The sequence below is a fragment of the Cryptomeria japonica genome, chromosome 8 (genome assembly GCF_030272615.1).
Source record: "Cryptomeria japonica chromosome 8, Sugi_1.0, whole genome shotgun sequence".
Taxonomy (NCBI): Eukaryota; Viridiplantae; Streptophyta; class Pinopsida; order Cupressales; family Cupressaceae; genus Cryptomeria; species Cryptomeria japonica.
Genome location: NC_081412.1, coordinates 418,469,175 through 418,482,270, shown reverse-complemented (window position 1 = coordinate 418,482,270; position 13,096 = coordinate 418,469,175).

The window sequence follows — 13,096 nt, the reverse complement described above, 5'->3', positions numbered from 1 at the left end:
CTATCCTTCCTTCTTTGATTAATCACTAGCAAAATGGTTTTGTCCCTGGAAGACAAATTCTTGACTCCATTATTACTGTTCATGAGAATATTCACTCTCTTGTTAGGGCTAAGAAACATGGTCTCATCCTCAAGCTTGATCTCTCTAAGGCCTATGACTGGGTTGACTGGTCTTTTCTTGTTAAGGTTCTTGTGGCTTATGGTTTTTCCAGCAAATGTGTTGACCTCTTCAGTTAGCTTATCACCTCAACCTCTTTTTCTATTCTTATCAATGGTTCCCCTTCCCCCTTCTTTCAAGCTTCTAGAGGACTGAGGCAAGGGGATCCCATCTCCCCTATCCTCTTCCTTATCATGGATGAATGTTTTGGTAGGTCCATGGAAAACATGGTTAAGTGAGGTTCTTTTAAGGGGCTTCAACATTCCTCAGCTGATCTTATTTGCTCCCACTAGCAGTTTGTGGATGATACCATTCTCATGGGAGAATCAAGTATCTCTGAAGCTAGAACCCTAAAGGACACTCTTTGTAAGTTTGCCTCTACTTCTAGTTAGCTCATTAACTGGGTCAAAAGAGAAGTTTTTTTCATCAATACTCTAGAGAGAAGACAACAGAGAATCAGTAGAATCTTGGAATGTCAGATTGCTGATCTTCCTGCCAGTTATCTTGGCCTCCCCTTGGGCATTGCACCTCCTGATTCTTTCTGGAGTTCTCTAGTGGACAAATTTCATAAAAATCTAGTTGGTTGGAAATGAGCCCTTTTAAGTCAGGTTGGAAAGCTTCAACTTTTAAAATCTTCACTTCAAAGCATACCTATCTATGCCCTAAGCCTTTTCAGAATTCCAGTTAAGCATGTTGATGCAATTGAGAAAATTCAAAGAAAATTTCTATGGTCAGGGGTTGAGGACAAGAAAATAATGTTTCTTGTGGCTTGAGATCAAGTTTGTAGGCTGAAAAGTAAAAGAGGTTTGGGCCTGAGAAGAATATGGACCTTAAATGAAGCTCTCCTATCCAAATAGGTTTGGAGATTGTTCCATTCAGATAATGAATGGTGTAAAATCTGGCAAAGTAAGTAGTTTCTTTTGTCCTCCCCTCTTTCCTCTTTTATCAATTCTAAAATCAGTATTAATGGGTCCCACATCTGGAATCATGCCTCTAAGTGCAAAGATAGCATTGCTAAAGGGGTTATTTGGAAAGTAGGTAGTGGTAGGAAAGTTAAATTCTGGGAAGGCCCCTGGCTTTCTGATAAATCTTTGATTGATATCCCAGAGTGGGCCCATTAGACCTCCTCTTGTATTAGAACTTTTGGTCCTTTAGTTGAAGGGTATTGGATAGACAATAAATGGCAGAACATTGAAAGTATCCACCCAAGCCTCATTAAGCTTAAGAACCATTTGTCTTCGTCCTAGTTGAACAAATAGGAAGACTCCCTTATTTGGAAATTTCAACCCAAACGTATTATTACTATCTCTTCAATGTATGGTGCTCTCTCCCTCACCCCTTTTGGTCTAAAGCTTGGATAAAGGGTCTGACCCTCAAAATCAACTTTTTCTATTGGACCATTCTTCAAAATAAAATCTTGACTTTAGATAACCTCAAGGGTAGAGGATTTGCCTTTCCTAATAGATGTGCTCTGTGTCTTAAGGAGGAAGAGTCAGTGGACCATCTGGCTATTCACTATTCCTATTTTACTTTGATCTGGGAAAGATTTCTTAAGAGTTTTAGCATTGATTGGGTGTATCCTAACACTATCAGTGAGTTGTTCTACTCTTGGAATTATCAATGGTCTAACTCCTTTTTGAGATCTTTGTGGCAGCTATCACTTCCTCACATTTTGTGGGGATTATGGAAAGAAAGAAATAATCATATTTTTAGGGACACCTCTCTTTCTCAGGATATTGTGTTACAGAAAATACAATGGGCGATTGTGAAGAATATTGGGATCATTGGGGGTCCCTATTTTTTGACCAACCCAATGGAATCTCATATTTTAAGTTCCTGGAATGTGAAGAATGTTGACAGTTCTGATCCCAAGCAAAATAAAAGACTTGAAGCTAGGTGGCAAACTCCCCCTCATGGTTGGTTCAAAGTCAATTTTGATGGTGCTGCAAAAGGTAATCTGGGCCTTGTGGGATATGGAGCTATTCTTAGAGATGATAAAGGTATATGCAAGGAAATGATTGCTATTCTAATAAGAAGTCAAACAAACCACAAAGTAGAAGCAATGACAACACTCTGAGGTATTCTTCTCATAAAAAGATGGAATTGCCCCTACATATGGATTGAAGGGGACTTAAAAAACATCATCAAATGCCTCAAGGGGACCTCTAAGCCCTCATGGTCTATCAATAACATTATTAAAGCTGCTAGAGACCTCATTAACATTTTTGATAAAATTTATATATCTCATATCTACCGTGAAGCTAATGGGTTTGTTGACTGGGTAGCCAAGGCGATGGTCAATCAAGATGAAATGATTCCTTGTAAGGGTGAACAAGACCTCCTTGAGGATGTCAGATTAATCATTTTTAAGGACTGATATAATAACATCCCAAAGATTTTTTTATGGACAAAAAAATAATGAAACAGATTAAAAGGAGTACTTCGAGCAATTATAATATTGTTTGTACCATTTATTATAACACTCGATCAATCACTTCCCATGCTTTCTGGGTTAATTTGGTAGCTCCAAGAAAATTTCTGTCTAAAGTGCTCTGCAAGTTTCAACATTCTGCTCTGAATAGCGAAAATATGGGTGGAAATAGATGCTGATACGAACCTAGTAGTTGCAAGGAATGGAAGAAAAAGGAGGCGGTCTGGAACATTTTGCAGAAGGGTGGGTTTTCAAAATTTATGGAGAGGCTTCATGGACAAGACACCACAGTCACCAATTTCTTCTGTAAAAATTGGAGAAAGGACATTTTGAAGATGGGAGACCAATCTGTTGTCATAGATGAAGACCTTATTGCCTAGGCCACGAGTCTCTGAAGGGAAGGTAGAAACTACTACAAAGATAGAAAAGTGAGAAAGGAGGCCATTGAAAGATATCCTGAAACTGATAAGGAGAAAAAATGCCTGGTGAAGCTAAGTAAAACTTACTATCCCCCCAGGGCTTTTGTTAAACCATGGAGGGAGGTCCTTTTTATTATAATGCGCTGTATTAATTTGGATGGTAGATTCACTAAAGTTTACGGCTACCATTTTGTTTTACTAAATCATTTTAGGCATGATGAGAAGGTTAACATTCCTTATTTTCTATTATGTTCTATGAATGCCACCATTAAAGCCTATAAAGAAAACCCTATGGAAGATATTGCCATGCATCAGGGTTTAATGGTTCTTATTTATGACCATATCAAGGCTAACCAAATTGGCCGCTCGCAACCCTCTATTTTAGAGTTTGAGGAGGATGGGTCAGACTTTGTCTTTTCTTTGGATGAGGGTTGTGATAGTGATCCAATGAGCGAGTCTGAGGAGAGTATGGATGACTCGAAAGTTGAAGTTGGTAAGAAGAGGAAATATTTGAAAATTAGGCCTTCCTCCTCAAAGGGAAAGAAATCCAAAGGCAAAATTCTCCAGATTATCTCCTCCTCCTCCTCGGAGGTCTCTGAAGATGCAGAGAAGGTGAAACCCCATGATTCTCTGAATAAGAAAACTAAAGTCCATACACAGACTAGAAACAAACAAAAGAGAAAGGATGAGAATGTGGAGGAGCTGGAGGATCATAAGCAAAAAAAGATTCTAGAAGTTGACCAGAACTTGGAGGAGGTGACCACTGGAGAAGTTCACAGAGCTGATGACAAAGTTACTGTTGGTGACACTCCAAATTAGAAACAGGACAACTCTGACAAGATTGATCTCCCCTTGAACCCACCTCTTGAGGGTATGAAAGGTTTTATGGACACCATGGAATGGTTAATCACCAGTTACAAGAAAGATGTGGATGACAACAAGAAGCTCAGCCATAGAATCTAGATTCTGGAAACTATCATCACTGGGGAAGGGAAGACTATGGCAGATTATATGGAGGATCTAAAAAATTCTGTTGCTAAAGCCGAAAATATAAGAGACTCCTTCAAACCCAGATTTGAGCAAATCGAGAAAGACCTGCTAGAGAGGAAAGCAAATGCTAATGCTATGGATCAAACTATTTCAGGAACTACCAGTAAAGTTAGCAAAATTGAGGAATGTCTCAAAAGTATCGTAGAGCACAACTTAAACATCTTGAAGGTCTCTGCTGATAATACTAAGACTCTCATCAATAAATTGGATGAGGAGAAGGATACCCTAGATATTGACCCTGACACTAAAGGTACAGGAGAGGTTCAAGGACCCAGAACAAGAAACAGAGGTAAAGGACATGGATGAACTCAAAGCTATCGCGACCTCCTATGACCAGCTGGTGGTTAAGGTGGAGGACCTTCTGAAGACTCTTTAATTGTGGAGTGTTTTCTTGGTTTTTGTTGTTTTGCTATTTCTATCTTTTGCTGTCTCTTCTGTTTACTGGCTTTTTTGCCAGTTGTTTTGTAAGCAGTTTTTATGTTTTGGATACTCTATGATGACTTTTCTTAATCTCCTATGTTAAAGGTTTTGGGTCCTGAAAACCTATTTTTCTAATTAATCACAACACAATTAAATAAATAAATTATGTAAGATGGTTATGTAGACACCTAAAAATGGTCAACGCTTGCGGAGTCATACTTTAACATTTGCGCATTGCCTCATTTTAGGTTTTTGCATCACATTGACATTTCTCCTATGATTCGTACTTGGTCTTTATCATTTGCGAGCATTGAGTCATTCTTTTACATTCTTCATTCATCTCACCTTCGAATTTGGTCTTGTTGACAATAATCTTCAGTCATGATTTTGGTCAAACTTATCCTGTCACATCAATGTGCGTGCTTATTTGTCATCATTTTGGACATCGTCAATCCTAATTAGGGTTTTGTCCTCTTATAAATCTTATTATCATGCGATCGATTTTGTCATCGATCATGGTCATTTTCATCAATCTTATCATCGATCCTTTTCCTCTTGTCAATTTTGTCATTTTGCAATCAATTTATCATCAATCATCGTCGTCTTTATCAATCATGTCAATTTGGATCAATTAGTCATTGTTCCTCATCAATTGGCGCCTGTCAATTTGATCTCTTTATCAATCTTGGTCAATTTATCAATCAAATCATTTATCAATTCAAAATCATGATTAAATCGAATCAACATTAATTATCCTTCATCAAGACCTAATTGTCATTCTTGCATTGCTAATTCATCTTCTAAGGTTTCATGATTTAATCATAAAACCTAATTTGTCATTTCTTCCTCTAGGTTAAATAATTTATTTATTTATCCTAAAGTCTTCTCATTGCAATTAAATGTTTAATTTAATTGGCTAATTATTCCTCTTTTGTGAATTAATTAATAAATGACACATTATTAATTAATTTACCTAATTTTCTAATTTTCCATCATTTCTAATTTTCTAATTTTCTAATTTCCTAATTTCCTAATTTTCATCATTTCTAAATTCTTAATTTCCACCTATTTTCTAATTTCCTAATTGCAATTTCCACCTAATTAAATTGTCTCTAGTTCTCCCTATTTTTGTGCTTCGGTGGAAGCATGAATTTCTCATGCGTCATACTCTTGGCATAGCAAGATGTCATAAGGTTCTAGTTCTCTAGTCTTTGCATTGGCAATATGTCATAATTCATGACATAGAAGGTGTCATAACCTTCTTCTTTTCACTCAATTGTGCCATTTTTGAAATTAATTGCTTCTAATATCCATTTCATGCTAATTTGATCTTTTCTCCAATTTGTCTATAAATTGGATGAATTTCTTCAATCAAAGCTAATTGGTAATTAATTTTGCAATCACATAATCACAGAATCAGATAATGAGAAATAATCACTTCTTCTAGTACTCTTGTGCCAATATCAATCTTGCTTTCACATTAGGTTTGTGCACTTGAAGGTGAGATCCACAAACAAAGGCTATTTGGAGAAGAAAGAAGGACAATGGAGCTGCATGAAGAAGCATTCAAATCTACCATTGGTTTGCATATGTCTTTAATTTTGAATGTTTTGATTTCATGTCTCTATTGAGTGTGCTTGGGATAGATTCATTACATTCTAGCTTTTTGTGATTAGGCTAGATTAGTTTTTATATTGCTTTGATGATTCCCTATTTCCTATGCTACAAGTTAAATTAATTATTTTAATTAATTTAAGTGTCTACAATATCTACTGATGTTTATGGTTCAAATGTGATTAAGATGGGTTTGGAATTCTAAATGGATATAGCAAATATTGATTTGAATATTTTAACTGTATCTGTGAGATAATTGTTAATAAATGATTTATTTTGGAAACTTAGAAACATAGAAAACTTGTTCAATTGTGAATTACATGGAGAGAAAATAAATATTTATTCTGTAATAAATGATGGTGTTGTTTCGTTTCTGATTTTCTTTTTGTATTTAAGTTATATTGCAATTCCTTTAGTTATAAATGTATTTAGACTTTTTTATTGTCTTTTCCTTTGGTTATATCTCGTAAGTAGACTGTGTTTTTCCAGTTGGTTAAACTTTTATACAAGGGCTTGTATGACTAAGTGTTTCTTAGATGTTTTGAATTCCTTTATGTAAATTGGTTTTGGTACTTTTTCCTTGGAGTTCTTTTGGGAAATTTGTGTAGTGTCGTAAGGAAGAGTGGCTTTTGAGTGGGGGCCACATACAAAGAGGTTAGAAGGATAACCCCTCGAAAGTTGGATAAGTAAGTGATAACCTAACAATATATTAGGGGTTTGGGTAGTTAAAACATTAATTAAGATAATTTACCCCACTCATGGTTGAGTGCTAGTACAGACTCAAGATGTAGTGGGAAGGCCTACAATGGAAAACCAACAACCTTGTGCTCACGAAAGGATTGTTTGGATCCACATGAGACTTGGATGGGGCCAGGGGTTTAGGAGAGGCTACTAGGATAACCCAAGATGGGGGTTGGGGCCTATGGAGGCCTGCCAGGATAACCATTCCAAGCTATGTGATAACACTCTTCCCTTATGGTCACTAGTTGTAGCCTTGTTGATATCATCTAGAGTTTTACTATGGAGTCATGTTTGTGAGTATATGATTTACGTGAGATTCCCAATGTCATGTTCAGACCATCTGTGCATACCTTGTAGTTTTCTAGTGGGCCATATTTCTATCTCCTAGCATAGTGGGGTGGTTCTTTTTGAGCCACATGGTTGGGTGGTAGTTCCAGTTTCCATCGGGTGTGTTTGTTCCTTCTTGCGGGAGTTGGCTTCACAGGTGTTCCAGTTGCTCTTATGGATTCGAGCATATCATATTTCTAGTTGATTCTATTTGTCTTCTTAGATCATCTTTGCAAATCTTGGACCTTATATGGTCGGTTGTATTATTTGTTATGTATGCCTTCATAGAGTGATGTAATTTTAATGTAAACATTATGTGTTCTTATGAGACTTAGTGGTTAAGTGCAATGTAATATTATTTTGATCTTTTAATGTAACAAAAATGTATTGATGAGAATTAGATGGTTAAATGTATATCTATATTAGAATCATTGATGTAATGTAATGGTAGGTATCACCATGAATGAAACATAGGAATGTTAATGATATCACATGCAATTGAATGAAACAATAATTGTATAGTGTAATTGAGTCCTTATGATTAAATTATCTTAAGTGGATTAATCAACCTTAAGAAATGTTTAGTTTAATTATATAAACCTTGTTGAGAAACTCTTTAGGAGTTAAAGATAAGTCTTTTGTTTGTGCAAATTAAATGTAAGGTTTATCTTAATGTTGTTGGCCATTTGGTGGAATTGATTATGTGTTGCATTGATGTTTTGTCATTGATGCCAACACTAGTTGTTTGGATGCTTTATCGACACCCTTCTGGTCCCGGTAGGTTGAGTGGTTTCTGGTTGATTTGGATCCAAAATGAACCAGTGTGCTTTGGTATAGTTTGGTGATAGAGTTGGCTTGTTCATGATACTCATGTTCATATTTAGTAACTTGGTTTTGGTCTCGTGATCAGATGCTATCTTGTTTGCTTAGAAGCTTAGTTTCTGGTTCCGATGAGGGTTTCACCGACAGAGCTTTTCATGAAGATCTTTGATGAATTGCATAAGTGGTGTTGGTGCCGCTTCTGGTAGAGTTTCAGGATGTTTTTGATGATCATGTTCGAAGACTTGGTGGATGGAGATCATTTTTGTAGCGTGTGGACCTATACTGGGTCCCGGTTGATCTAGGTTATGGATCGACTTTAATGTAACGTATGGATTGGACCTCTCGATGTGTTTTCAGGATGTCTTATGCGTTAGATTTTATTTGTTTGGTCTAAGGATGACATGGTTTGTAATTATGTAATTGATTTATTATTTGGTGGCTGACCTAATTATTTATGGTCGAGGGTTTGTATATATAGATGTAATATCTCATTGTAGATCATCATGGTTATGTTAGAGGTCATGGTCAAGGGATGTAATATGTGAATAATGTAATATCATTTAGGAAGAGGATTTGGTCAATCATTAGAGATTGAATTGGGTTTATGCAAGAGGATAAAGTCCTCTGGTATTGAGCTTAACCAAAAATGTACTCAGGAATAGGAGATGCTATCTTTTGTAGTTCAACACTTCTTGGGATTGTAGTCTAGATTTCTATGTATTCAATGAGGCCCCTTTTGTGATGAGTAGTTCTCTCTAAACTGTTGGCCTTTCTGCAAGTGTAGGCCACTCAATTGTAATTCACATACTTACTTTAGAAGTATTATCTGACTATGGGTAGGCTTCCCACCGTGGTTTTTCCCTTTACCGGGTTTTCCACATATAAATATTGGTGTCATGTGGATGGTATTTATTCTATGATTATTGTTTATGCTTAATTGGTTTAACTAGAAAAGGTATTATCTGACTATGGGTAGGATTCCCACCATGGTTTTTCCCTTTACCATGTTTTCCATGTATAAATCTTGATGTCATGTGGATGGTATTTATTCTATGATTATTGTTTATGCTTAATTGGTTTAACTACAATTCCGGTATTAATGTTTTGGGTTCCGGTATTAAAGTTTTAATTGCTAATGGTTCAGGTAATATGTGAGAACTAATTCACCTCCCCCTCTCAGTTGTCTTCTAGTTATTTAAATTGTCTAACAATCGGTATTAAAGCTTTGGTCCTCTTTGCAGAAAGCTTAACCGCTTGAGGAAGATCCTATGGAGACTAACAGTTCAAGTTCATCCAATTCTTCTGGAGGTATCTTTTAGAGAGATATCCCTAGTCTTGATGGAATAAATTACACAGTATGGAAGATTCAGATGGAGACTCATTTGAGATGTCTTGGCAAGGAGATTTTGGAGATCACATAGAATGGTGTCACACCTTATAATCCAGGATCTAGAAATACTCCTCTGGCAAACATGGATAAGGATCTTGAGAATGATTATAGAGCAAGAGAAGCCCTCTTGTGTGCACTTTTTGATCAACAAATAATGGGATTAACCGACAAATCATCTAGAAAGGCTATATGGGATAAGTTGGAGACTTTTAATGAAGGTGACCCTATAATGAAGATTGCTGAACTTGATGGTTACTAGGTGAGATATGAAAACCTAAAGATGGAAGAAGATGAAAGGATTACTGCATTCATGGAAAGTGTAAATGACATTGTTATGGGAATTCAATGTTGTGGTGGAACTTTGAGCGAAGATGAAATTGTTTCTAAAGTTCTAAGAGGCCTACCAACGACTTACAAAATGAAGGCTACTTCTATCAATGAGTTGAGAACAATGGCTAATACATATGTCAACATAGATACTTTGGTTGGGAAACTATCTACTTTTAAGCTTGAAGAATTTGGACCTTCTGGAGTTGTGAAGTCTGAACCTTCTTTTCATGCATCTACATCTGCAACTTGTAAGCAAGATTGGAAAGCTTTGTATGCAAAGGAATTTGAAGATATGAAGAGAGAAGATGATGAGTTTGAGCGACTTGAAGCACTATTTGCTAGAAGAGTACCCAAAGGACCAGTAGGAAGTAAGTATGAAGGAAAAGAACCTTTTAAATGTTTTGCATGTAATAAGATTGGTCATTTTGCATCTAGATGTCCTGAAAGGAATTCAAAATTTGAAGAAAGAGTTAGAAGATCATTTAAGCCTAACCTTGGATATCAGAAAAAGTATAATTATAGGAAAAAAAAAGACAAATCATGCTACATATTGGATGAGGAAGGCATTACCGATTCTGATGATGAACCGAGATAAGACTCTACTAGTGGTTCCAGAAATGGGAAGTAATCGGTGTTCCTGGCTATGAAGGAAGATGATCCAACACTGGAAAGTAATGTACTTGAAGAGAAGGCACTTGATGGTAAAATTGAAGACAAGAATGAATGGGTAATTGACAGTGGTTGTTCACATCATATGACTGGAGATAAAGAGGATTTTCTATCTTTGCAAGAATTTGATGATGATCTAGTTAGATTTGGAGATGACAAAGCATGTATGATCAAAGGAAAATGAACTATATCATTGGATGGTAAGAACAATAGTGACAATGTTTATTATGTTGAAGGTTTAAGGGATATTCTTTTGAGTGTAGGATAATTGGTGGATAAGGGATTTCAATTACAGTTCAAGGATGGAAAATGCAAAATCATTAACAGATCTAGTTTGGAGATTGCAACCGGTACACAGACAAAAGGTAATTATTTCATTTGAACTTCTATGAGAAGACATGTTTGATTACACACATTGATGAGAGTTGGATATGGCATAAAAGAATGTGTTATGTGAATTTTGATTGCATTGTAAAGATCGGTTCAACTAAGGGAGTTAGGGATATACGCAAGAGTATGAAGCCCTATAATCTGATATGTAAAGAATGTCAAATGGGTAAACAAGTCAAAACCTCTTTTAGGAGTATACAAGATAAATATAATGATGTTCTTGATCTTATTCATACTGATTTGTGTGGCCCTCCTAGAGTTAAAAGTATTAAAGGTGATAGATATTTAATGCTAATCATTGATGATTATTGAAGAATGACGTGGGATATTTTTCTAAAAGAAAAATTTGAAGCATTTGAAAAGTTAAAAATCTTTAAGGCTAAAGTGGAAACTGAGACATGATTCAAGATTAAATGTTTGAGGTTAGATCATAGTGGAGAATTCACATCCAGTGAGTTTAATAACTTTTGTGAGAAGCATGGTATAAGAAGACAATTTTCTGCTCCCCGAACACCTCAACAAAATGGAGTTGTGAAAAGGAAGAAAAAAACTATCTTGGATGATGCTAGAACAATGATGATGGAAGCTAGTCTACCTCATATCTACTAGTGAGAAGTAGTGAGCACAACAATTTATACATTCAACAAAGTACATATCAAAGGAGAAACCAGTAAGACACCTTATGAATTATAGTTTGGCAATACACCTATAGTGAAGTATTTCAGAATTTTTGGTAGTAAATTTTATATCAAGAGAGATGATATCATTGGTAAATTTGATCCTAGATGTGATGAAGGCATATTTTATGGTTATTCAAATGAAAGAAAGGCATATAGATGTTATAACAAGAGATTGCAGAGAATTTTGGAGAGTACTAATGTCAAAGTAGATGAGCTAAACAAAAGTCAAATAAGAGTTTATGAGAAGGAACCAACAATGGAAATGATTATATCTAAACTGGTAGCACCTTTACCGGAACAAAATGTTGAACCAGTTACTCCGGCAGTATCAAAAAATTCTGCAGTAACTGAAGAACAAGGAAGAGGAATGGAGAATCAGAGGACTCCTAGGTATGTGAGATTGAATCATTCAAAAGGTCAGATCATTGGGGATAAGAGCAATGTTGTGATGACAAGAAGAAGAATGACAACTAATGAGGTATGTTTAATTTCACAAGTTGAACCGATATCAGTAATTAAGGCATTAAAGATGAATATTGGTTGAAAGATATGGAAGAAGAATTAGATCAGATTGAGAAAAATAACACATGAACTTTGGTTCCCCAACCTAAAAATAAGAATGTTATTGGAACTAAATGGGTTTTTAGGAATAAATTGAACGAGGATGGTCAAGTTATAAGGAATAAGGCTAGATTGGTTTGTAAATGATATTCTCAGAAGGAAAGAATTGATTATGGAGAAAATTTTGCACTTGTAGCTAGGATTGAAGCCATAAGATTATTTCTTGCCTATGCTACTTATAAAAACTACAAGATTTATTAGATAGATGTTAAATATGCATTTTTGAATGGGGATCTTGATCAAGAAGTTTATATTGAGCAGCCTAATGGTTTTTCACTATCAATGATACAAACATGGTTTGAAGGTTAGGGAAAGCTTTATATGGATTGAAACAAGAACCTAGAGCTTGGTATGCAAGGTTGGATAAATATCTTTTGAAGCTTGGTTTTACTAAGAGCAATGCTGATAGTAATTTATATTATAAGATCACTAATGATGATATATTGATTATTGAAGTATTTGTTGATGACATTATTTTTGGAGGTGAAGATAAGTTATGCATATAATTTTCTAAGAATATGGAGAAAGAATTTGAGATGTCTATGATTGGTGAGATGAAATTTTTCTTAGGTTTGCAGATTACTTAGACTCATAAAGGTATTTTCATTTGTCAAAATAAGTATGCTAAGGAATTGTTGAAGAAATTTGGTATGGGAGATTCTAAACCAGTAAGTACTCCTATGGTTACAAGTGATAAATTGACAAGAAAAGATGTTTCTACACTGGTAAATCCTACAAGATACAAATATGTGATTGGAGGTCTGCTTTATTTGACGTAGACTAGGCCTGACATAATGAATGTTGTTTATATTGTTTCATGATTTTAGAGTGATCCTAGAGAGAATCATGAGAGTGTGGTGAAAAGGATTTTTAGATACTTACAAGGTACATCAGAATATGCTTTGTGATACCCTAAGGGTGATAACTTTACTTTATGTGCATATACAAATGTTGATTGGGCTGGAGATGTTGATGAACGGAAAAGTACTTTCGGTGGAGCTTTCTTTCTTGGAAAGAAGTTGGTTTCATGGATCAA